General features: G+C 45.1%; 1 long non-coding RNA gene across 2 annotated transcripts in view; it reads right to left on the reverse strand.

The window, feature by feature from the left end:
• LOC142760907 (uncharacterized) overlaps positions 1-22,592 on the reverse strand; it is a 72,798-nt gene that overhangs the window by 39,560 nt on the left and 10,646 nt on the right. Inside the window, exons 3-4 of one of the 2 annotated variants that reach the window (XR_012883449.1) lie at positions 19,795-19,864; positions 4,802-5,169 (exon numbers count right to left, since the gene is read on the reverse strand). This is a non-coding gene — a long non-coding RNA (uncharacterized LOC142760907). Of the gene's footprint in view, positions 1-4,801; positions 5,170-19,794; positions 19,865-22,592 lie in introns of those variants that run through there. The other variant, XR_012883448.1, reaches the window with a different exon arrangement.

The raw sequence follows: 22,592 nt of genomic DNA on the forward strand, positions 1-22,592 counted from the left end.
CAAGCGCGACCGGCGCTCTATTCATTTCTACGGAGCTGCCGACACAGACCCCGGAAGTCCAAGGTTTGTGATGGAGAACTTCGGGGGACTTTCAGTCCCCCGTTCTCCTTATCACTGCCAGCGATCACACATGTATCCCCTGTCCTGTGGATAGGGGATACATGTCTTTTGTTTAATGGCAGAGCGGGGAGATACCTCCCTGCTCTGCCGTAGTGTTTAGTGGCGTCCCGCTGTAGCAGCCATAGCGGCTGCTAGCGGAGCCTGCGGCCATGGTGGGGGCCCGTGCTGGTGGGCGACACGGGCCCCCTCATGCCACGGGCCCCGTAGCAGTCGCTACGGCTGCTACGGCGGTAGTTGTGCCACTGAGGTATGGAGTATAGTTTGTTGTGTGGGTAAGGGGGGTAGCATGGTAGGCAATTTTTATGGGGGCAGCATGACTTTTAGCAGCTGCTGACAAGCATTTTTAATGGGGCATTTGGTGGCAGATACTATTATCGGGATACTTAGTCAACTATATAGGATTGAAGTTGCAATTTTAATGGGTTACTATGACATCTAAAACATGTACTAGTATGTGTGTAGGAGCACTGCCACAGAGGGGATTTCTGTTGCCTGAGAGGGGAAGAGATTTGCTGCCAGAAAGCATGGGCATTTGCTTTAATTAAGAGGGACAAAGAGGTGAATAATAGCTGGAAGAAGCCTTTATGACCAGACAAGGATAAAAGGCTCATAATGGTGTCATGAACACTATCTACATAGCTCTGTTAACTGGCTGCTGTATTATGTGAGCACTCTATGGTGGTATTAATTGATCATTGTATGATAATATTATTCAATCACTTGGGAAGCTACAATATGAAAATAAATACATGCTTTTCAAATTAGACAACGGAGATAGAAAGACCAACAAGATAGTCCAAATTTTTTATAGAAAATAGTTCACTGCTACAATGTTGTCTTTCAAGGAAAAGAGAGAGTCACGCAAGGTAAGTACTGTGCCTCAAAAGTATTAAAGTAATAGGTAGTACATTGCTAATCCTATTCTAGTGCACTCACCTGAAAGCAGTTTTCTGCCTTTTTGCAACCTGTTTACCTGTAAACCTACACCAGCAAATAGATCCTTGGACCTGTAAATCCTCCTTTGTTGTTGATTGCTGGTATATAGCCCGCTCAAATATAACATTTTCCAGCTCATCACAGGTTACAGTTAATTTGTGAGTAGAATAAATTAGATATACATCTTAATCCATAAAATGTAATACAAAAAAGACCACGATACTGATTAAAACCTGTCCCACGTTGTATTGGGGCCCCCTGACCTGGGAATCCTGCTGGAAATGTCTATCACTCCGGTACCCATCTTGGAGACATTTTGGAGACATTTTTTGCCGACAGAGGTACTCACCACTTGCTTTTATGCTTAAAGCATGGCACCTATTAAACCGACCAGGTAAAGGAGGGCACCATAATTATTTTGCTGAAAACCTCTTTTCTGGGCACAAAAACTTCTGGAAAAGGATAGAGCATTCCTCAAGCATCTCAGTGCTTTTCTGGATGTTATGGCCATGATCTATGACAACCCCCACAGAACGGCATCTGCCGAGTCTACCATCAGCAGGGCCCAGGGCTGGAAGACTATATTATGGAATTTCAGAGTATTGCTGCTGATACACAATAAAATGACTCTGCACTCAAGTTCCAATTTCCTCTGGGGCTAAGCAACCAGCTCAAAGATGAACTAGCTCATATGGGTGATCTGGAGTACCTGAAAGGTCTGATCCAGCTGTCCATCCAGATCGACTGCTGACTTGCTGTCATGTCCGTGGCTGTGGGCCGTCAGGTTCACTCACCTCCTGACGTCCGCAGCCATGGGTCTGCGAGCGTTGGCCCCAGTCTCCTCCTCAGGAGAGGCCAGCGCTCACATCCACTCACCTCGGCCGGGTCCCTTAGGATGCGTGCGCACACTCGTGCCCGCTCTTAACGGGGCAGCATGCGCACCAGAAGTTCATATGTAATCAGCCCATGAGTGCCCTGAATTATAAGAAGGTCCCAGCCCCTGGCTTCGTTGCCTGAGCGTTGTTGACGTATCCTAAGTTTGTCTTGCAAATGGTCCCCTAGTGTTTCCTGCTCCCAGTGTTCCCCGTTCCTGTAACCTGTATCCTGATCTAGTCCCGTGCTGAGCTGTAGCCGTGCTGTGCTGTATACCACGCCAGTCCTGCTACTCCACGCCTGATGTCTACCTGCTGCCTAGTCCCAGCCGAGCCTGCCTTGCTACTGTCCAAGCTGCCACAGGTACCCTATATGAGCTATAGACTCTGACCTGCTCCCTCTTGGCCAGCTGCCATACCGCCAAGGCGGTACGGCCCAGTGGGTCCACGAACCCTACGTGACATTTGCATTGTCAAGTCAATTCCGGACCACATGGTAAGTTGCTCCAACATCCTGTTCAAGTGCCCTTGAGGTCTCCATTTCTCCTGATCCTGAACTAATGCAGATTGGCCTAACTCGACCTGCCCTGACTAGTTAGGAGCGCTGCAGGCGTGGCGTCAAACCAAACTCAATCTTAATTGTGGACAACCTGGACACTTGCTGAACACCTGCCCTACTTGGCCACCTCATGCGTGTAAGGCTACCTCTGCTTCTTTCTGCAGTACCACACCTTGCCTTCCTTCCACTACCCATTTCACCATTTTGCTTTTCTTCCAATGGTCCCAGAACCGAATACTTGCCTCAGCAATCCTTGACTCAGGTGCTAGTGACTGCTTCATTGATAAAAAATTTGCCCAACTACACCGGATTCCTCTTTAATCAAAGAAAGACCCTGTCCTAGTTAAGCTAGTGGATGACTCCATTCTCTATTCTGGCCCTATCGATTTGGAGACAATCCTGTTGCTTACTACTGTTTTGGACTCGTGGTTATGCTTTAATGTTGTCAAATAACTATTATTCCATATTATCCTGGCATCCCCTGGCTGAGAACTCATGACTCTCTCACTTATTGGTCCAGCAATACACTCTCTTTTCCCTCTTCCTACTGTCATTTACATTGTCAGCCTCCTTTAACGATTTGTACTTCTGTCCAAGACATAAGAGATATTCCAGTTTGTTCCGGATGTCAAGTCGCTAATTTAAAGCGACTATCATACATTCCTGGACGAATTCTGTAAAAAGAAGGTGGATTCTCTCCCTCCACATCAGATCTATGATAGCACAATCGATCTCCTCCCGCGGGCTAAGATTTCTTGTGGCTGCATCTTCCCTTGTCTGATCCGGAATTTAAAGAGGCTCTGTCACCAGTTTAATTTTTCTCTATCTTCTACCTAATCTAATAAACGCTTTGATGTAGGTTTCTACTGTTTTGTTTTTTTTCTTTAAAAAACTTATATTATTGACAAAGTTCTGGTCATTATTAGATTTATGCAAATTTTTTCTAAATGCCCAACTGGGCATTTTTTTTTCGTTTCACCATGTGAGCGGTGTAAAGAAAAGTGTATGACGCTGACCAATCGGCGTCATACACTTCTCTTCATTCATGCCCAGCTATATTCACAGCCCAGCGTGATCTCAGCTAGAATTGCGGGATCACGCTGTGACATCACTTACTCCCGCAGTTCCTTCACCGAAGCAATGGGAGAATGACCAGACATCGCCTCCAGCCGTGCCAGGACTGCTGCTGAGGAGGATAATTGTCCTGGCATGGCTGGAGGCAATGTCTGGTCAAACTAAGTTCCGTTAGTATTTTCCTTAAATTAGACCTGTGGGGTGCTTCTAAACATGTCTGCATTCGAGAAGGTGACAAGTCAAAGACCGCTGTCACGGGGGCCATCGATAAAGAGACTGTCACAGGGCCTGCAACGGATGGTGTGAACCCACTGTGTCACCAAGGGATTTAATGTTGGGATAAACTGGAGAGAAGTGTCTAAGGTGACCCCAGGTTTTCATCCTTTAACCTCTATACGGGGATCTGGATTTCCCTGTGTGGGAACCCCAGGACGCTACCCCCAAAGGAGTCTCCCATTGCAAGGGCCAACATTAACAGGCGTAGTACAAAATCAGCAGACAGAATTTGAGGTCACGTACTGCATAAGTCTGGGCAGTCGGCAGATGGGCACTTTACGTTTGTAGAGTCAAAGGTCATGGTAGGCGCAAGAGGTTAACAAGCAAGAGGTCAGAGCAGGCAGCAGGCAAGGATAGTCAAATGTACAGGCAGAGGTCAATCAATGGAAATCCAACAAAGGTTAAGGCAGGGAATCACTAGATTAGCTAAGATTAACCTTATTGCTCAGGCAATATGTAAAGAAAAGTGAGGTCTCTTTATACACAGGGAAAGCTGGGTAGCAGATTTGGTAAATGCTGGCCCTTTAAGATTGCAAGAGTCAGCGTGCACAGTAGGAGAATGGCGATGGAGGGCGCAAGCAGACCCGACAGAAAGTGGTACACGGTGACAACCAGGAGCCAGGGGACGCCGTGAGGAGGTAAGTATATGCTGACGGCAAAGAGTGGAAGCAGCGCCTCCCTAACCACATTTCGCACCCGTAGCGAACATTTTAAATACCTGGTTATAGCTTTTGGGCTTTCTATTGCTGCTGCCAGTTTTCAACATTTTGTTAATGACAGATTTCGAGTTTTCTTGTAAAAAAACTTTTGTTAGTATTTACCGTGACAACATTCCTTTTTTATCTTCATCATTGGAAGAACACAGGGTAGACACGAAAAAGGTCCTCAGCCATCTTCTTGCCCATAAACTGTTTGCTTAGTCCGAAAAATGGGAATTCAATAGAGACACAATGGATTTTCTTGGCTTTATTATCTCTACCGACCACAAGCAAATGGATTCTAAGAAGCTGTCATCTGTCAAAATTTAATCGACCAAGCTTGGTGGCTAAACATTATCTTTTCACCGCATTCCATCCACATACCTCTGATGCTTTGCCTCCGCTTCTCCTGATAAGTGGCTGTATGATTTGCCTTGGCAGAGCTTTCTTACAACTTTTTTAATTCATCCATCAATTAGATGTCTTTCTTCCGCTGACGACTGTTACCACCTCATGATAATTACTGGCCTTCCACAGGAGTTCTCCATACCAGCTGTCCATGATAAATTTGAATTTTTTTCAGGATAACATCTGAACAAGAGTTCCTCAAACAAGCTCTGGAGGGTCAAAAGATCTAAGGAAACCGGAGAAGACAAGATTCTCCTAAATTTCAAATTGTGGCTATCCACTCTCAAACTCTATTTTTCTGCCCAAGACAGAACAGACCATATCATACAATATCATCAAACAAATCAATCCAGCCACCTTCAAGCTTCAGTTGCAGTACCTTCATCGTTATCCATTCACACTGTATTCCACGTGTCACTGCTATATACTTTCATAACAGGTTCTAACCCAGCTAGCGAATCTCCTGCACCTATGCGAATAATAATTAATAACTCGGAAGAGTGTGATGTACAAAAGATTCTAGACTGCAGAAAATTTTCTGGGGGCTTACAGCATTTAATTGCCTAAAAAGGCTTTGGATCAAAGGTATCCTTTGAGATTTTGGAGACCGTGGAAGCCTCTTTGTAATATTCACACCCCAAGATTGATCAAGGAGTCTCACGCTTCTCATTAAGGTATATCCAGTCTGCACGTCTGGAGAACCCCTTGAGAAGGGGGCAATGTCAGGCATCGTGATCTGACACGTGGCATGCTAGGGATCGTAATCATACTGGAGCCACCGTGCTCCATTTGCCCCGGAGGGCGTTTGTTGTGATGTTCAGTGCTGTGCCGGGGCAACACCACAGCTCCCTGCTCTGTGCTGTGCAGGATCGAGGCTCAACCGCAGTGTGTGAGGTCATATCCTGGAATTCCTTGCTTGATTCTCATAACTGGTGGTGTTTCCAGGAAATTTTCTCTTGTTTCCTGTGATTCCCAGTTCTTTAGGCTGGCTGTGTCTTGACTCAAATTTATCCGATAATCCGTGTACCAACCTCTGGCCTCACCCTCTGATTTCTGGAACTGATGTTCGGCAGCTCGATTTCCGAAAAAATGGCATAATTTCACTGAAGTCTTTTCCTGTTCCATTATCCCGTTCCTACTCTGCCTCACCACTCTTGAGCCATCACACAAGTTCCGTATTACGCTAGCTAGGGACCGGCATCCAGGTACGCTTTTGGGTTTATAGTTGAGTTCGTAGCATTACATATACATCCAAGCGTCTGTTACAAGAGGGCTAATTTGGGTTAGGCTAAGACAGCACAATGTCCTTACAATTTTTTTGTTGTGAACACTGCTAATTACCATTGCCACCCCTGGTTCCTCAGGGTGCCCTGGCTATATTGAGATTTAGTAATGTCATTGATGACAGGTGAACAAAAGGAACACAAGTTATATTGGCCAAATTATCTATGGATCAATGATAAACGTAGAAAATCTTTAATATTAATAAGCGCAAATGATATAGATGTCTACTTAGTTTATGTCAACTGAAGCTGGATTCTCTCAACTTTTCATAAGGTATAAGGACCCAGAGGAATAGCAGTGGAAAAATGCAACCTTACATTACATCATAGAAAAAAGTTGATGTACTTAAAGTGAAAATTACTTTGTATAGGTTCACACCACATACTCATTCAAGAGTTTAAAACATAAAAAAAAAGTAGTGCATAGTAGCAAATAACGGATTTAGCAATAGCAAAAAATGGTAACGATTATTTCGTTATAGGAATAATGAGGATATAGAGGATATGGCATAGAAACCTCTTGTACAATCATTAGTCAGTGGGGCAACGAGATTTGCTGCTAAGAAATTTTATCTTGTGAAGGAAGGTGGTTTCTGAAGATAACGTGGGTTCTTTCTTAGGTCCGACCTTTTTACTTTCTGCCCTGATTAAAGCTGATTTAGAACATTGAAATTATCCAATTATCCAAGCAGGGGAGACAATGTAAGCAGAAACACAAGATGGGATCAATTCACTACAAAGATCAATCTCTGACCTTTCTCTTTTGCTGATAAATGATCATTTCAAAGTTAGCACCTTGGTTAACCAGAGCTATCAGTAATATGCAAACACCTGTCACAAGTTTTAGGCATAATAAAGTACAACCCTACTTAGGCTACATTCCCACAAGCGTGACTGATTTAAGCGCATAAAAAACGCGAGTAAATCGGTCAGTGTGCGTTGCGATTTTGCATCAGTGTGCTTTGCGGGTAGCATGTGATTTTCATGCACTTGCAAGCACTTCTTTATTTATTTTTTTCATTGTAATGGTGCGTGAAACACGGACAGCACACGGATATGTATCCGTGTGCTGTCCGTGGTTTTCACGCATCCATTGACTTCAATGGGCGACTAGGTGCGTGAAAACGCACCAATATAGGACATGCAGTAAGTTTCATGCAATGGACACACGCTCTGTGAAAACTCACACATGTGTGAATAGCCCCATTGAAATCAATGCCTCCATGTGCTGTGCATTGTTTCAACGCACAGCACACGGAAGAGAATCACGCACGTCTGAATGAGCCCTAAGGCCTTGAAACAACGTCCGTCACACGGACCTATATAATTCAATGTGGCCGTTCACACGGCCGTTGTTTTAACGGACCGTGTGAAGGGTCAGTGAGAAAATAGTACATGTCCTATTTTTTCGCGCTTCACTCTAGTGTATGGGGTGATTCGTGATATCGCGTCCCGCAGGGCAGAGCATGGATGCACCTCGGACGTGATAAATGTCCGTTTTCCACGTCCGAGATGCGCAACGCCCGTTTGAATCTAGCCTTATTGTAAGCATGCTGCCCCAATACATTGCCCTGAGTAAACAGTGCAACGATCAGCCAATGAACGAGCAAACGCTCATTCATCGGCTGGTTGTATAGTTTATGCAGCCTAAAATATTATTGTTGTTGGCAGGGAATATTATTGTTGAAATCAGGGTAACGTGCTGTCAACATGATAGAAATGCTTGAGGACGAGCTATTTGAGTAATGAGTGCTTGTCCCCATACATAGCTCCTTGTAAAAGGAGAAAACGAGTGCCGATCACCGAGTTGTCTTGTTGATCGGCGTTCATTTTTAAGGCCCACGTCGAGCCATGTAAGAGGACCTTTAGTATTTGTCCTCAGATCTGGAAAGATCCTCTTACTCATGTCATATCACCAATATTTAAGTCATGGTTGGTGTTTAATTTCATAAAGATACAGAGTATTACAAAATTATAATGCGTTGATGGTTTTCTTTTACGTATTAAACTAGAAATGTTCTACTTAAATGGAAGTTGTTAAATGAGGAAACAGTAATATAAAGTTGTCAGATTTCCCTACTATAGGCTTCCATTCCAGTATTGCCTCTTTCTGAGCTATAGAGAGTACTAATATAATTTTTCTATGCACATTACATGGGTTGTTAGTGCTAACACATACCCTGGATTAAACCCTCAACTGCTGCCTGCTCAGTGGGCATAGCTACTATTCCACCACATATTGCTTTGGTCAGTGGCATAACTAAGCCAGGGGGGCCCGCAGCCCCGACACCACATCTATAAAAAGTTACTATAGTAACTGGGGCCTATGTAATAAACTACATGGGCCCCTGTTACTATAGTTACTGACAGACTACTTACCCTCATGTTCCGGAGTGCAGCGGAGGTTCTGACGACTCTTCACATCATGACGTCAAGACGCTGTGCACCGCGCATGACGTCAGGACGCTGGATGGAGTAAGGAAACTTCAACTGCGGCTGGAGCCGAAGAGAGGGGTCCCGGGTTGTTCAGTGCCTAAAAATTGTTGGCCGATCCTCAGGATAGGCCATCAATAGCTGATGGGTCGGGGTCCGACTGCCGGGACTGCCGCGAATCAGCTGTTTTGAAGGAGGTGCAGCGCAACTGACCAGAATGAAAGGGAAGCAGCACTGCACCCCCTTCAAAACAGCTGATTGGCGGCGGTCCCGGCAGTTGGACCCCGACCCATCAGCTATTGATGGCCTATCCTGAGGCTAGGCCATCAATTTTTAGGGACTGGACAAGCCCTTTAAGCCTACCATGTGGTAGGCTTAGATACAGGGCCTATCAGACAGTATCACACATGGGCCCTGTATCGAAGCCTACTACGTGTTACTAAAGTTTATTTCAATAAAATATTTTTTTCTGTGTATTTGTATTTTGTTTTAAATCTATTACTACCGCCTTAGTAATGTCTGCAGGCTGATTAATAACATCCATTAATAAGGTGGGGCTTAGTGTTGGCCCATGCAGAGGCTAACACTAACCCCCATTATTACCCCAGTACCCATCGCCACCAAGGGTTCCGGAAAGAGCCGGTACGATCCAGTACCTTACCATCTGTAGTGATGGCCGGGTAACTGGGGTGGCCGCAGGCTGGTATTATTAGGTTAGGAAAGCCCAAAAACAGTGGGCCTTCCCTTCCTGGTAATGCTAGCCTGCTGTTGCTGTGCTGTATCTGGCTGGTTATAAAAAATGGGGGGGACCCTACGTAATTTTTTAAAAACGATGTGGGGTCCCCCCTTTTTTTTTATAACAAGCCAGATACAACATAGTAGCAGCAGGCTAGAATTACCATGGTGGGAAGGGCAACTGTTTAAGGCCTTTCCTAGCCTAATAATACCAGCCTGCAGTCGCCCCAGTATGGGACCATCACTGCAGATGGTCGGGTACTGCATTGTACCCGGCGGTAGTGGGTAACGGGGTAATAATGGGGGGTTAGTGTTAGCCTCTTTACTGGCTAACATTAAGCCCCACCTTAGTAAAGGATGCTGTCAATCGGCCATTACTATGGCAGTAGTAATAAAGTTTAAAAAAATACAAGGGCATAGAAAAAATATTTTATTGAAATAAAAAAAACACACAATCTTCGTTAACCATTTTATTGAAAATAAAAAAAATACACCGCTATCGAAGTAGTCCTCGAATCCGAAGTAGTCCAACATCCGAACCTGTAAAAAATCAAAACATTTCTTATACTTACCTTTCCTGGGTCCAGCGCTGGAGCCGCAATGTCAGCAAGCTGGCCCTGTATCTAAGCCTATCCTGTGTGATAAAGTCTGAAGCTACTGAGCCACTGTATCTAATGGGGCTATTTCCCTTGACGTTTTAAGACCTTAGTGACGCCCGTGGCTGCTTGTGCTGCATCATTGGGTCACTTAGGACAAGAGAAGAAGTTTGGGGGGCCCAAGAAGATTTTTTGCAATTGGGCCCATGAGCCTTTAGCTACACCCCTGGCTTTGGGTATCAAAAGTCATTTTCTGGATTCGAACAAACATGGCAAAACCAGACTGCAGAAACCCATGTACCAACTCATGTCACATAACTATGATAGATAGATAGAACATTGTTGCCAAGCTTGTTTGCCTGCCAGCTCGCTCGCACAGCTCAGAGTGGGCAACAGGCAATGCAGAGACAGTGTTCATTACTTTTATAGCCACTGTACTGACCACTGCGCTGGTGGATGCCTGGAGCACTGAGCGGCTCCACACATCACTGGCAGACTCTGCCAATGAGCTGCTTTTCAAGTGGCATGTAATAAAGCCACCCAACAATCTTAGCTCAGAGGAGCAGTGTGTACAGAACATCGGCTATGAAGGAATGAACACAGCCCGACATTGCAGTGTGTGTGTGTTTTACTGCTCGCGGGAAAAAGACGCAGACGCCTCCCATTGAAATCAATGGGAGGCATTTTCGGGCCGTTTTTGACGAGTTTTGCGACGCGGTTTCCGCATCAAAAAATTCGTCAAAATACTCTGTGTGTGGGGGGCGTGGCCTGGACATGGAACTGGTGAGACGCGTGGTGTAAGAGCTCCTGCTCCCTGACTGCTCCCAAACCCGATTAACAGCGTCTATTTGCGACACACATCGCACTAATGCGAAGGGGATCACGCACCAAACCCCCGACACCCGCAAGAAGCTATCAGACAAGAACGAGGAGCGGCATACCTCATTATTTCGCGGACTCAGGCCTGCCTGCATCTCCGGCCCGGCTTTCCAAGATGGCGGACCGCACTGGCACCTCAGGGACCAGACCAGCCGCAGGATAGAGCGTTGGAACCTCAGAGGGGTGAGTCAGCCTCTAACCCGATATTACACCGTAGTATGAGCCCTGAGCTGCAGGCATTACGACACAAATGGCGGCCATACCCACTAAAAAAGATATGGAGGGCTACATTTCCCGCCTTGAAGCGGTATGCAAAAACGAGATCCGTTCCCTAAAAGAGGACATTACACATATTAATGAATCGGTGGAAGCTATTGAAGTGCAAACACAGGAGCTGCAGCAGCATCAGGCCTCCCAACAAATTTTATTGGATCAACACTCGGCACATATACAAATGCTGTTTGATATGACGGATGATGCAGAGAACAGAAATAGGAGAAACAATATTAGAGTCAGGGGTATCCCAGAAGCTACGGGGTCACAGGACCTGATTCACACGTTGCAGGGGATATTTAACATGCTGCTGGAAAGACCTGCGGATTCTCCGGTGGAAATTGATAGAGCGCACCGCACCCTGGGCCCAAAAAGCACGGATTTGGCCAGACCGCGTGATGTGGTGTGTAGAATCCACTATTTCCAACTTAAGGAATCTATCATGAGGCAAGCCCGTAACAGGGGTACACTGGACTTTGGCGGGGCTCCGGTGCAATTACTGGCGGATCTTTCTCGTTCCACTTTAGCAAAAAGGAGAGCCCTACGACCCCTACTTGTCGCACTTAGGGAAAAAGATATCCAGTATTCATGGGGATACCCCTTTCAACTGCAAGTTCGCCGGGGATCTTCCTTGTACACAGTCTATTCACCGGAAGATATTCCTGATTTCCTCGCGGCACTAGATCTCCCACAGATTTCCATCCCAGAGTGGCCGTATTTTCCTCCCATGCCACAACGCACACCAAGACGAAATCACCGGATGGATCACTCCTCGACCCCTGCGAGACGCAGAAGAGTGCAGGGCCCAGGAGTTCCCGCTCATGACTCTCAGGAATCTTGAGATTGCTCCGTTGATGCGTCGCCGGTGGCTTTTATGGAGTCTTACTGAGTTATACAGCGGTTAAGACAGCCATGGTCGTATATGTTGGACTCAGTTCCACGGGTCCCGAGAAATTGCCCCCCCTGCCAGACATATTACAAGACTGGCCTGCCCGGCAGAACTGTTTAGATGAAGCACAGATGGTGGCTACCTCGACGTCGGGCCTGACCAGGTCAAGATTGCTGGAATAAGATGCTGGAACATTATGCTCCGCTGACAAGGAGTGGTTGGGGTTACTTTTTTACTGTTTTATGTTCTAACATGCTGCATTGGAGGGGTGGGGGAAGGGGACTGCATTGGGGATTTATGTGTGCATTACAGATTAGAACAAGCAACAAGTAAGGGATCAGGGATGCATTCCTCCTCTCTGACAAGGGGTCAATTGGGGCTATAGGGATCATATCGCATCATGTCCGCAGACTCCCGAGATGTGGTGGGAGGGAGATGATGGAGCTAATGGCATATAAATAGATCCAGCATGATAGGTTCGGGAGTGACACACCAAGCCCCCCCCCCCCACCAGGATGAGAACCTGAGAATCTAGTCAGGATTATATAAATGGCGGTATAGTCGGAATGGCAGTGGATATATGTACCTATATGGTAAGGAGAACCTTTTAGACACAATACAGGTTATAGTAACTAAGGGGCAGATTCCCTTAAAAAAGATCAATGACGCTAGGCCTATAAGAGTCAGTTACGGGTTGTTGGTTCATTGTTGTGTGATAAGGTGATAATATACATGTGTGTCTATACAAGAAGTCGGGCATTTTGGAGTTGGTTGGGAGTTTCCTTCTTCCATAGTCCAGTCAAACCCACACTTAGGGCGTGTTCGGTTGAACACTTTACTTTAATTTCTTTCCCCTAAACAGAGTAGTTTTGGGGCCGGATCACTGTCTGTAGTGAATCCATTAGTTCATTTACTCTTTCTTTTCCTGACTCCTCTTACCCTTCCTCCTCTTTCCCAGATGGAGCCTTTAAAATGTTGCTCATTAAATGTTCGGGGATTCAATACCCCGCAAAAACGCACGCAAATTCTACACCATAGTACCAACCCTGACGCGAAATCCAGAGGAGTGAGTATAGCTATACATAAATCTCTTCCGGTCTCGGTTGTTGCTACCCAATATGATACTCAGGGGCGTTATGTATTTTTGAAGCTTCGAATATGTGAGCGACTGTTCACTGTGGCGAACTTGTATCTTCCTAATCATGACCAGGTGCGCGTATGCAGGAGTTACTTAACGGAACTCTCCAAATTTGCAGAAGGCCTATTGGTAACTGCAGGAGACTTTAATTTCACAATGGACAGGGTTGCAGACTCCTCCTCGGGCAGATCCTCGGTTCCCGCTTCTCAGTTGGCTTCCCTTAAATCGAAACTGTTTGGTATGCAAATGGTGGACATTTGGCGGATCCTCAACCCCCAAACACGGGATTACACTTTCTATTCTCCAGTACATGACATGTACAGCAGGATAGATTTGTTTCTTATTAGTCACCATCTACTTTCCTGGTCCCCGAAGTCTCAGATTGGAACTATGATTTGGGCGGATCATGCGCCGGTTTACTTGTCTCTTATCTTCCCAGATACTAAACAGCCGGAATGGCACTGGCGGTTGAACCCCCATCTTTTACGGGATGCGGTTTGCCAAACGGCAATTAACAAATCCATCTCGGAGTTTCTGGAGCATCATGAGGAAGACTCCACCCCTCTGCCGGTTCAGTGGGAGGCGTTGAAAAGTGTATTAAGAGGTATATTTATACAGCAAGGCTCGAGATTGAAGAGGGAACGGGCTTTCAAAATTGATAAGCTCTTGTCCCAGATACAGACATTAGAGACCACTCACAAGCAGTCCCAGCACCCCCAGACTTTAGCAGAGCTACTAGAAGCTCGAAATTCGTTTATTAGATCAGGCGCATGCGTCGTTTCGAGACCGGATGAGGCGTTTCGCATATGAACATTCTAACAAATGCGGGAAGGCATTAGCTAATTCATTACACCCACGGGCCCCTCAATCCTTTATACCGGCGATTAAAACAACACAGGGTGAGGTCAAACATAAGCCAGAAGACATTGTTAACACATTTAAGGACTACTATCAGGCCCTATACAACCTCAGGGGGCCTTTGGCGGACATGTCTCCAAGTACCCTTCAACAGAGGATTGATTCCTATATTGAACAGACGGCGCTGCCGACTTTGGAGGAGACCGAGACGGCCTCACTAGGGGAGGCCTTCTCGGAATCTGAAATACAGGCAATCATAAAGTCAGCTCCAGCGGGTAAAAGTCCGGGTCCGGATGGATTCCCGGCATCCTTTTACAAAACCTTTGTTAATAAACTTCTCCCCTATATGACTAAGGTTTATAATGCAGTTACAACCTCCGTGCCATTCACTCCGCAAACGTTGGCGGCAACCATCACTGTGATCCCCAAACCAGGGAAAGATCCCTCGGCATGTTCTAATTACCGTCCAATCTCCCTGATAAATGTAGATGTAAAACATTATTCTAAGGCTATTGCAAATAGACTAGCCCCACTTCTACCACGTTGTATTCACGGAGATCAGGCGGGATTTGTTCGACATAGAGAGGCTAGGGATAACACCAATAAAACTACTCTCTTAATCTCCTACGTCCAGAAAAAGTCGCTACCCACATGTTTAATATCGGTTGATGCGGAAAAAGCCTTCGATCGGGTACACGGGGGGTTCCTGAAGTCGGCGTTGAGCCAGGTTGGGATCGGCCCCATTATGCTAGATAAGATACTGTCCCTATACCAGACACCTACTGCAAGGGTTAGGGCAAACGGAATACTTTCCACAACATTCTCGATTGCTAACGGCACTAGACAGGGATGCCCCCTGTCACCATTACTTTATGTCATCACGATGGAGCACTTAGCTGTGGCTATACGTAATTCCCCAGACATAACAGGGATAGGAATAGGTAGAGATTGTCATAAATTTGCCCTATATGCGGATGATCTCTTGCTCTTCGTGACAAACCCGGTGATCTCCCTACCAGTACTTATTAGAGAATTTGAAGTATTTGGCCAGGTCAGCAACTTTAAAGTAAATTACACGAAAACTGAAGCACTCAACATCTCCTTATCTGCTGAGACACTGGAGCTCCTAAAGTCATCCTTTAATTTTAAATGGCAGGCGAGGTCAATCAAATATTTGGGAGTTCAGATTCCCAGGGATCTGGTGGATCTATTCACTCTCAATTATCAGCCGTTACTACAAGCCACTCTCAAAAATCTACTGTCATATGATCGAGCGCAGCTCTCATGGTTTGGCCGCATCAATGCAATCAAAATGGACATCCTCCCTCGGTTTTTATATCTGTTTCAGGCTCTCCCAGTATTAATCCCCGGAACATTTTTTAAGGCATTGGAGAAAGCTTTTTGGAAATTTGTGTGGGGCACATTGAGGCCACGCCTTAATATGAAGTCACTATCCCGTCCAAAACTGAAGGGGGGAGCAGGACTCCCGGACTTGGTCACTTACCATCAGGCCGCAGTACTCGCAAGGGTGGTGGACTGGTTCCATAATGGACCCAAGAAACAATGGGTAGGGATTGAACAATCCATAGTCGCGCTCTCACTTAGATCACTGCCATGGATTCTTCCTGATTATAGGCCGGCACTTGCGACCCTGCCCCTGCTGACCCAGCACTGCCTCACTCTATGGGACAGACTGATGGTTAGAAAGGGCCTTTCACATAGACCCGGACTCCTTAGCCCGCTGTTTGATAACCCAGAATTTTTACCAGCCGTCAATAAGAAAGAGTTTATGATTTGGTCCTCTTCTGAAAACACGAGATTATGTCAGGTACTGTCGGAGGGGGGGAAGCTCCCTTCCTGGTCTGAGTTGCGAGGGACTTGCCCGGGGAGGAAGCTTTCCTGGATGGAGCATGCCCAATTGTCCACCTTTTTACGCTCGGCGCTACCGGGTGGGATACATATCGGCACTAGCACTGCGTTTGAGTCGTTGTTGCTTCAAACTGAGCCTCCGGATCGGGTGATATCTAACCTGTATACCTTACTTTCAGAGGCCGGTGACGACCAGCCTCCTGCATACGTCGGCACATGGGAGCGAGAACTAGGAGTAGTCATGTCACAGGCTGAGTGGGATCGAATATTTTTTCTGTCTCACAAAATGGCGGTGGCATGTCAGGCACAGGAAAAAAACTTCAAAATCCTGACTAGATGGTACCGTTGCCCACAGAATCTGAACAGAATGTACCCTGAGGTGTCAGATTTGTGTTGGAGATGCGGGACCGAGACCGTAACAATGTTGCACATCTGGTGGTCATGTCACGTTTTGCAGACCTTCTGGAAAGCGATTTTTGAAATCTATACAGAAGTGGAAGGTACACAGCTGGTACCCACTCCTCAAATGACTTTGCTATCTCTAATTCCGGGCCCTCTGCCGAGTATTAGAAAGGGGCTGCAAAGGCATTTCCTGACTGCGGCACGAACAGTTATTCCTAGACATTGGAAGTCCACCGTGCCGCCCTCGGTTGTGGAATGGGTAGTGGAGATGGACTCTTTATGTCGAATGGAATCTCTGGTTGCAGAGGACAGTGATCGCATTGGTGCGGTTCTTTCTCTGTGGAGTACATGGTCATCCTTCAAATCTGGTCCACACGTTGCTAAATGGCTAGGCGGAACCCCCCCATAGAGGGGTCGGTCAGATGCAGTCTGCTGAATTGGGGGCTCCTGTCTGGGAGAAGGGAACCTTTTCTTTCTATTTCCAGGTTTCTTCCCTATCTCTCTTCTTCCCTTTCTCCTTCCTCCCTCCTTTAATGGGAATGGAAGGATAACACACACCTTACGCAAAGCTTTAATTATATTTTATAAAGAAACTTTATCAAATAGAGATAATGCATATATTCTGAGAAGTGAATTTGGGGGTAATGTGTGTGGGTAATATGTGGAAACATGTTAACATCTTACCTGAGAGAAATATAGATAATGCAAAATAACATGTATGTATACTGAAATGTTTTTCTTGAGTTTGTTTGCTCTGTATTTGTTGAAATTCTTAATAGAAAATTCAGATTATGAAAAAAAATACTCTGTGTGAACATAGCCTTACACGTATAAATTCCCTGCGAGTGGTGCAGCACCCCAGCCTACTGTATAATGACATTCTGCAGCTTTCTGTCTTCCTGCTTCAGTTCCTCATGATTTTCAAGATCTCTGCCTGCTGTCTGTGAATGAGAACATTAAAACCAGTCCTGGCTTATTACTTTCACAGCTGATGGTCTTGTTACAATGTATCAGTGTAGATAAGAGCCATCTGCCTGGAGTCCAGCACAGGAGCGGGGTTTGTGCTGTTGCTGCGTTTAGCTCACAGATGATTGACTGATACATTGTAACAAACTTTCTTATATACAACTTTAACGCCATACAGCCCGCTCTGTAGAGAACTCCATACAGCCCCCCTTGTAGAGAACGCCATACAGTCCCCTCTGTAGATAACGCCATACAGAGTCCCCCTGTAGATAACGCCATACAGACCCCTTGTAGAGAACGCCATACAGCCCCCTCTGTAGATATCTACAAAGGGGGCTGTATGGCATTATCTACAGGGGGTCTGTATGGCGTTCTCTACAAGGGGGTCTGTATGGCGTTATCTACAGAGGGGGCTGAATGGCGTTATCTACAGAGGGGGCTGTATGGCGTTATCTACAGAGGGGGCTGTATGGCGTTCTCTACAAGGGGGGCTGTATGGAATTCTCTACAGGGCGGGCTGTATGGCGTTCTCTATGGGGGGGTGTATGGCGTTATATACAGGGGGGCTGTATAGCGTTACCCACAGGGGGGGGCTGTATAGCGTTACCCACAGGGGGGGCTGTATAGCGTTACCTACAGGGGGGCTGTATAGCGTTATCTACAAAGGGGGCTGTATGGCGTTATCTACAGGGGGGACTCTGTATGGCGTTCTCTACAGTGGGGGCTGTATGGCGTTATCTACAGAGGGGGCTGTATGGCGCTAACGCAATACAGCCCCCCTGTAAGTAACGCCATACAGCCCCCCCTGTAGGTAACGCTATACAACCCCCTGTAGATAACGCCATACAGCCCATGTAGGTAACGCTATACAGCCCCCCATGTAGGTAACGCTATGCAACCCCCTGTAGGTAACGCTATACAGCCCCCCTGTAGGTAACGCTATGCAGCCCCCCTGTAGGTAACGCCATGCAGCCCCAACCCCCCCAAAAGAAATCTGACCTACAATGTGTCCTACAAAAGACATGTATCCCCTATCCACAGGACAGGGGATACATGTGTGATCGCTGGCAGCGATAGGGAGAACGGGGGACCGAAGGTCCCCTGAAGTTCTCCATGACTAACCTCTGACTTCCAGAGTCTGCGCAGCTCAACAAAAATAAAAGGAGCGCTGGTCACGCATGCGCACAAGCGCGACCGGTGCTCCATTCATTTCTACGGAGTGGCCGACACAGACCCGGAAGTCCGAGGTTTGTGATGGAGAACTTCTGGGGACTTACAATCCCCCGTTCTCCCTATCAATGCCAGCGATCACACATGTATCCCCTATCCTGTGGTAGGGGATACATGTCTTTTGTTTAATGGCAGAGCGGGGAGATACCTCCCTGCTCTGCCGTAGTGTTCAGTGGCGTCGCACTGTAGCAGCCATAGCGGCTGCTAGCGTAGCCTCCGGCCATGGTGGGGGACCGTGCCGGCGGGCGACACGGGCCCCCTCATGCCGCGGGCCACTGGCCGGGCCCCTTACAGAAGTACCCCTAATACCCCCCTGATTGCGGCCCTGTGTGTGTGTGTGTGCACTGCTCTCCCTGTAGGTGATGTGTACTAAGAACCTCATGTGCGTGATCTTGCATTTATCTACAGAGCGTTCAAATGCGTGTGCATATAGGGACATTTCAGGGTCTTATTTGAGCACTGTGTAGTCAAATTACTTTACAACAGCTTTATTTATACAGCAGATTGCGGTAATATTTATTTGCTGTATGGTGGTATTTATAGAAGTTTGTTTCATTTGAGCACCATATAGCGATGTTTCACTATTTATCTGTATGCTGTTTAACACTATTTTTATGGATGTTTGATATAACTTATTTATACTTAGTATTAATTTGTCACCCAAATGCGCACTTAAAGCTGAAACCAGTCCCAGACGGAAAGATAGATAGATAGATAGATAGATAGATAGATAGATAGATAGATAGATAGATAGATAGATAGATAGATAGATAGATAGATAGATAGAGATGATAGATAGATGGGCCCTGTGTCACATATGTCCATCAGTATACACTGAAGGGATAAATCTTGACATTTGAAATGCTATGGACTGGTAGAAGCAAACTGATGTGACATTATAATTTTTGGTACCTTTGTTATGTTTTACAGAATTAGAACTGCAAATATCATGTCAATATTGTGCTAGTTTCTTATGTGACATTGATGTATATGCAAAAGGACAGTAGGAAATGATTAAAAGTTCAATATGCTGCCTCAATTCAGATGTAAAACATTCAGCCTGTCATTTGGAAAGGAACTTTATCAGTGTCGTCTCAAAAAGGTGCGCTCAAGTTTTCTTCGTTTTGAGCTGATATATCAGCAGCCCTGAAGTTTGCAGAATAATAGTAAAAGTTCCGTTTAATGATAGATCTTGCAAACTGACAACCTTCAATTTTCATTCAATATCTTTTCTCTTTATTATTTATATGGCACATTATATACTGAATTAGTATGATTAATTACACTGATCATTACTTACAGTGTCCCATAGCGATCTGAATATGAATGAAATTCGACCGCAGTTCTAGTCCACACATAATTTCAACAGGCTACAAAAAATGTGAGAATTATAAATTTAGGTGATTTTATTTATATATTTAACTATGCTGATACTGACTGGCAAAGAAAGCATTCCTGGCATTACTAGGGGGTGAGATTTGCTGCAAGGGTCAGTTGGTAGAAATGGTGACCGGATGCATAATGTAATATCAAATATAGATCATATTTGAAATGTGGCAATAAAAAAGAAAAATCTGTAGGGAAAAAGTGACCATCATGACCATTACAAGTGGTTTTCTAAGATTTTACATTGACAGCCTATGCCTAGGAATCTGCACTGCTCCTCTTTAACTGCAGTATTCTGCACCACAACACCTTTCATGTATGTGTCGCAGTACTGCAGCTCAGTCTATTCTGCCTATGATGCCGGTGTTATAAAACCTGATTTTTGTAAAAGTATCTCACTTATAAATTAAGCAAGTAAGTAAGTAAGTAAGTAAGTAAGTAAGGATGTAGAAGAGCCAAGAATATCAATGTAGCATGGCACAAAATAAACAGTTTAATGATCAAATCAGCACTGCTACATCTTTATATTATGGTATTGTTAAATATGCAATATTAGTTGTGATGTTGTTATAACTGTTCTGATCCTCCAATCCAGTATCCCAGAGGGGGTTCCGTCAGTGTCACCTGCCCCCCTACCACAACATTTCATTAGTGTAAGAGGAAAAATGACTCTATGGGTAAATAAAGACCCATGGTTCTTCACAATTCTGCTGTTTTTATTTCTACATAGCATTGACAAGGATGACATACAATTCAAAGCTGTGCATCCCCATCAGGTAACATACACTTTACCGTTTTCCTTTGTAAATGTAGCATATGTATAATGTACTTATTCAACCCAAAGTGTATGTTCAGTTGCGCCTGGAACTATAGATCTGTCCGCCCTTAACTTTTCTTGAATTGCCTTAAATTATAAAATTTGTCATGATACAAATTAAATACAATCTCGCACCATCCAGCAACAAAAAGTATGTTAAACGTATACATTTTCTCAACGTGTGAGTCTATGGGCAACGGATAGCCGATGGATGGCATCCGTCAGAGGCATCTGTCACTGCCATTTAGTAAAAAAAAAAAAAGATACATTAAATGTATCAATTTTTTAACATGGGAGTATCTGGGCACCATCTAAGGCATCCATCAGTGGTATGAGTTTTTTTACATTTGTGTAACAACTCGTGCCCAGGGCCGTATTTACCACTGGGCATTGGAGGTCCAGTGCCTAGGGAAGCACCGTGCGGGAGGCCGCCAGGTGAGAATATTAAAATTTTTTAAATATAAATTATTTTTTTGTAACACCCTCCTTTGCCCCCGCCAGACTAACAAGTATACTGGGAGGGGTTTCACACACGGGCAGCATGACAGAGAGGAGAAATGTACTTTACTCTCCTCTGCAGTGTGAAGTGAACGCTGAGTGCAGCCTGTCCTGCACACAAACTTAAGTGCCTTTTAGACGAGTCGATTCTCGTTCGAATAATCATTAAATTGAGCAAAAGTGATAAATCACTGCAAGCGATTGAATAATTAACGATATATCCTTCGTATATGGACGATCGCAACGTTTTGAAAGAGATAAATATTATTGTTCGTTGTCACTAAATGTGCAAATTTAAACAGGTATTATTCGTCTTTCAATGGCAAAGAAGGTGCAAATGCACAAAAAGATGCCAGACAAGCGACCTAAACACCGATCACAACGATGACTATTTCAACGATTATATTTCTCTACGGAACGACTCGCTAACGAATCGCTAATCGTTCGATCGTTACAATTTCTTGGCTCGTCTAAAAGTCCCTTTAGCGTGGGCCTCCCGCAGCTCTCCTCTATCCTCTGCTGCTACCACAATGAGGACTCCTCTACCTACCTCAGGAGTCTGATAAGAGTAGCAGCTGTAATGTAATCCATGTTAATTTATGTTCTGTGTGAGGGAGGGAGGGAAGTGGGAGCTATATATTATATGTGTAATAGGATGGGGGCTTCTGTATAGATCGATTTTGTGGGGGAGGGGGGACTTGGTAATAAATGCTATATATGTGGTGATTCTTTATAGATTGATTTTTTGGGGAGGGAGAACTTGGTTGTAAATGCTTTATGTGTGGTGATACTTTATAGATCGATTTTGTGGGGAGGGGACTTTGTTATGAGTATAGGGGGGATTCTTTATAAATCATTTTTGTGAGGTATGCAGATTTCTTTATAGTTTATTTTGTGGTGTAAGAGCTTCTTTATAAATCATATGTGGGGGAGGAGGACTTGGCTGCAAATGTTATATGTGAGGGAGAAAGGGTTCTAGAGATAATTTTTGTGGAGAGAGCAACTTGACTATAAGAGTATATTCACGTGTTGCAGCAATATTGCAATTTTTGCTGCGCTTAAATTTGGGAAAATCGTAAGCAAAATGCAATTTGAACACTGTGTAAATACATCCTAAATAAAATGTGTGGCGGAGGGGGCATACTTATAGTTTGCTTGTGTGGGGAGGTAGATTTGGCTATAAGGCTAGAATTTTGGCATTAGGACGACATGCACATCAACTACAATATTTCCCTATCAGACATTTGGAAATGTTCGCAAGGTTGCACACAACTTTTTTGTTACGATAGTGTTATCAGTCATGGTATGGTGATGTTATTTAGTCACGATATGGCAGTGTTGTTCATTCACTGTATAGTGGTGTTATCCAGTCACAGTATGGTGGTGTTATTCTGTCA

This window comes from Rhinoderma darwinii, chromosome 4, assembly GCF_050947455.1.
Source record: "Rhinoderma darwinii isolate aRhiDar2 chromosome 4, aRhiDar2.hap1, whole genome shotgun sequence".
Classification (NCBI taxonomy): Eukaryota; Metazoa; Chordata; class Amphibia; order Anura; family Rhinodermatidae; genus Rhinoderma; species Rhinoderma darwinii.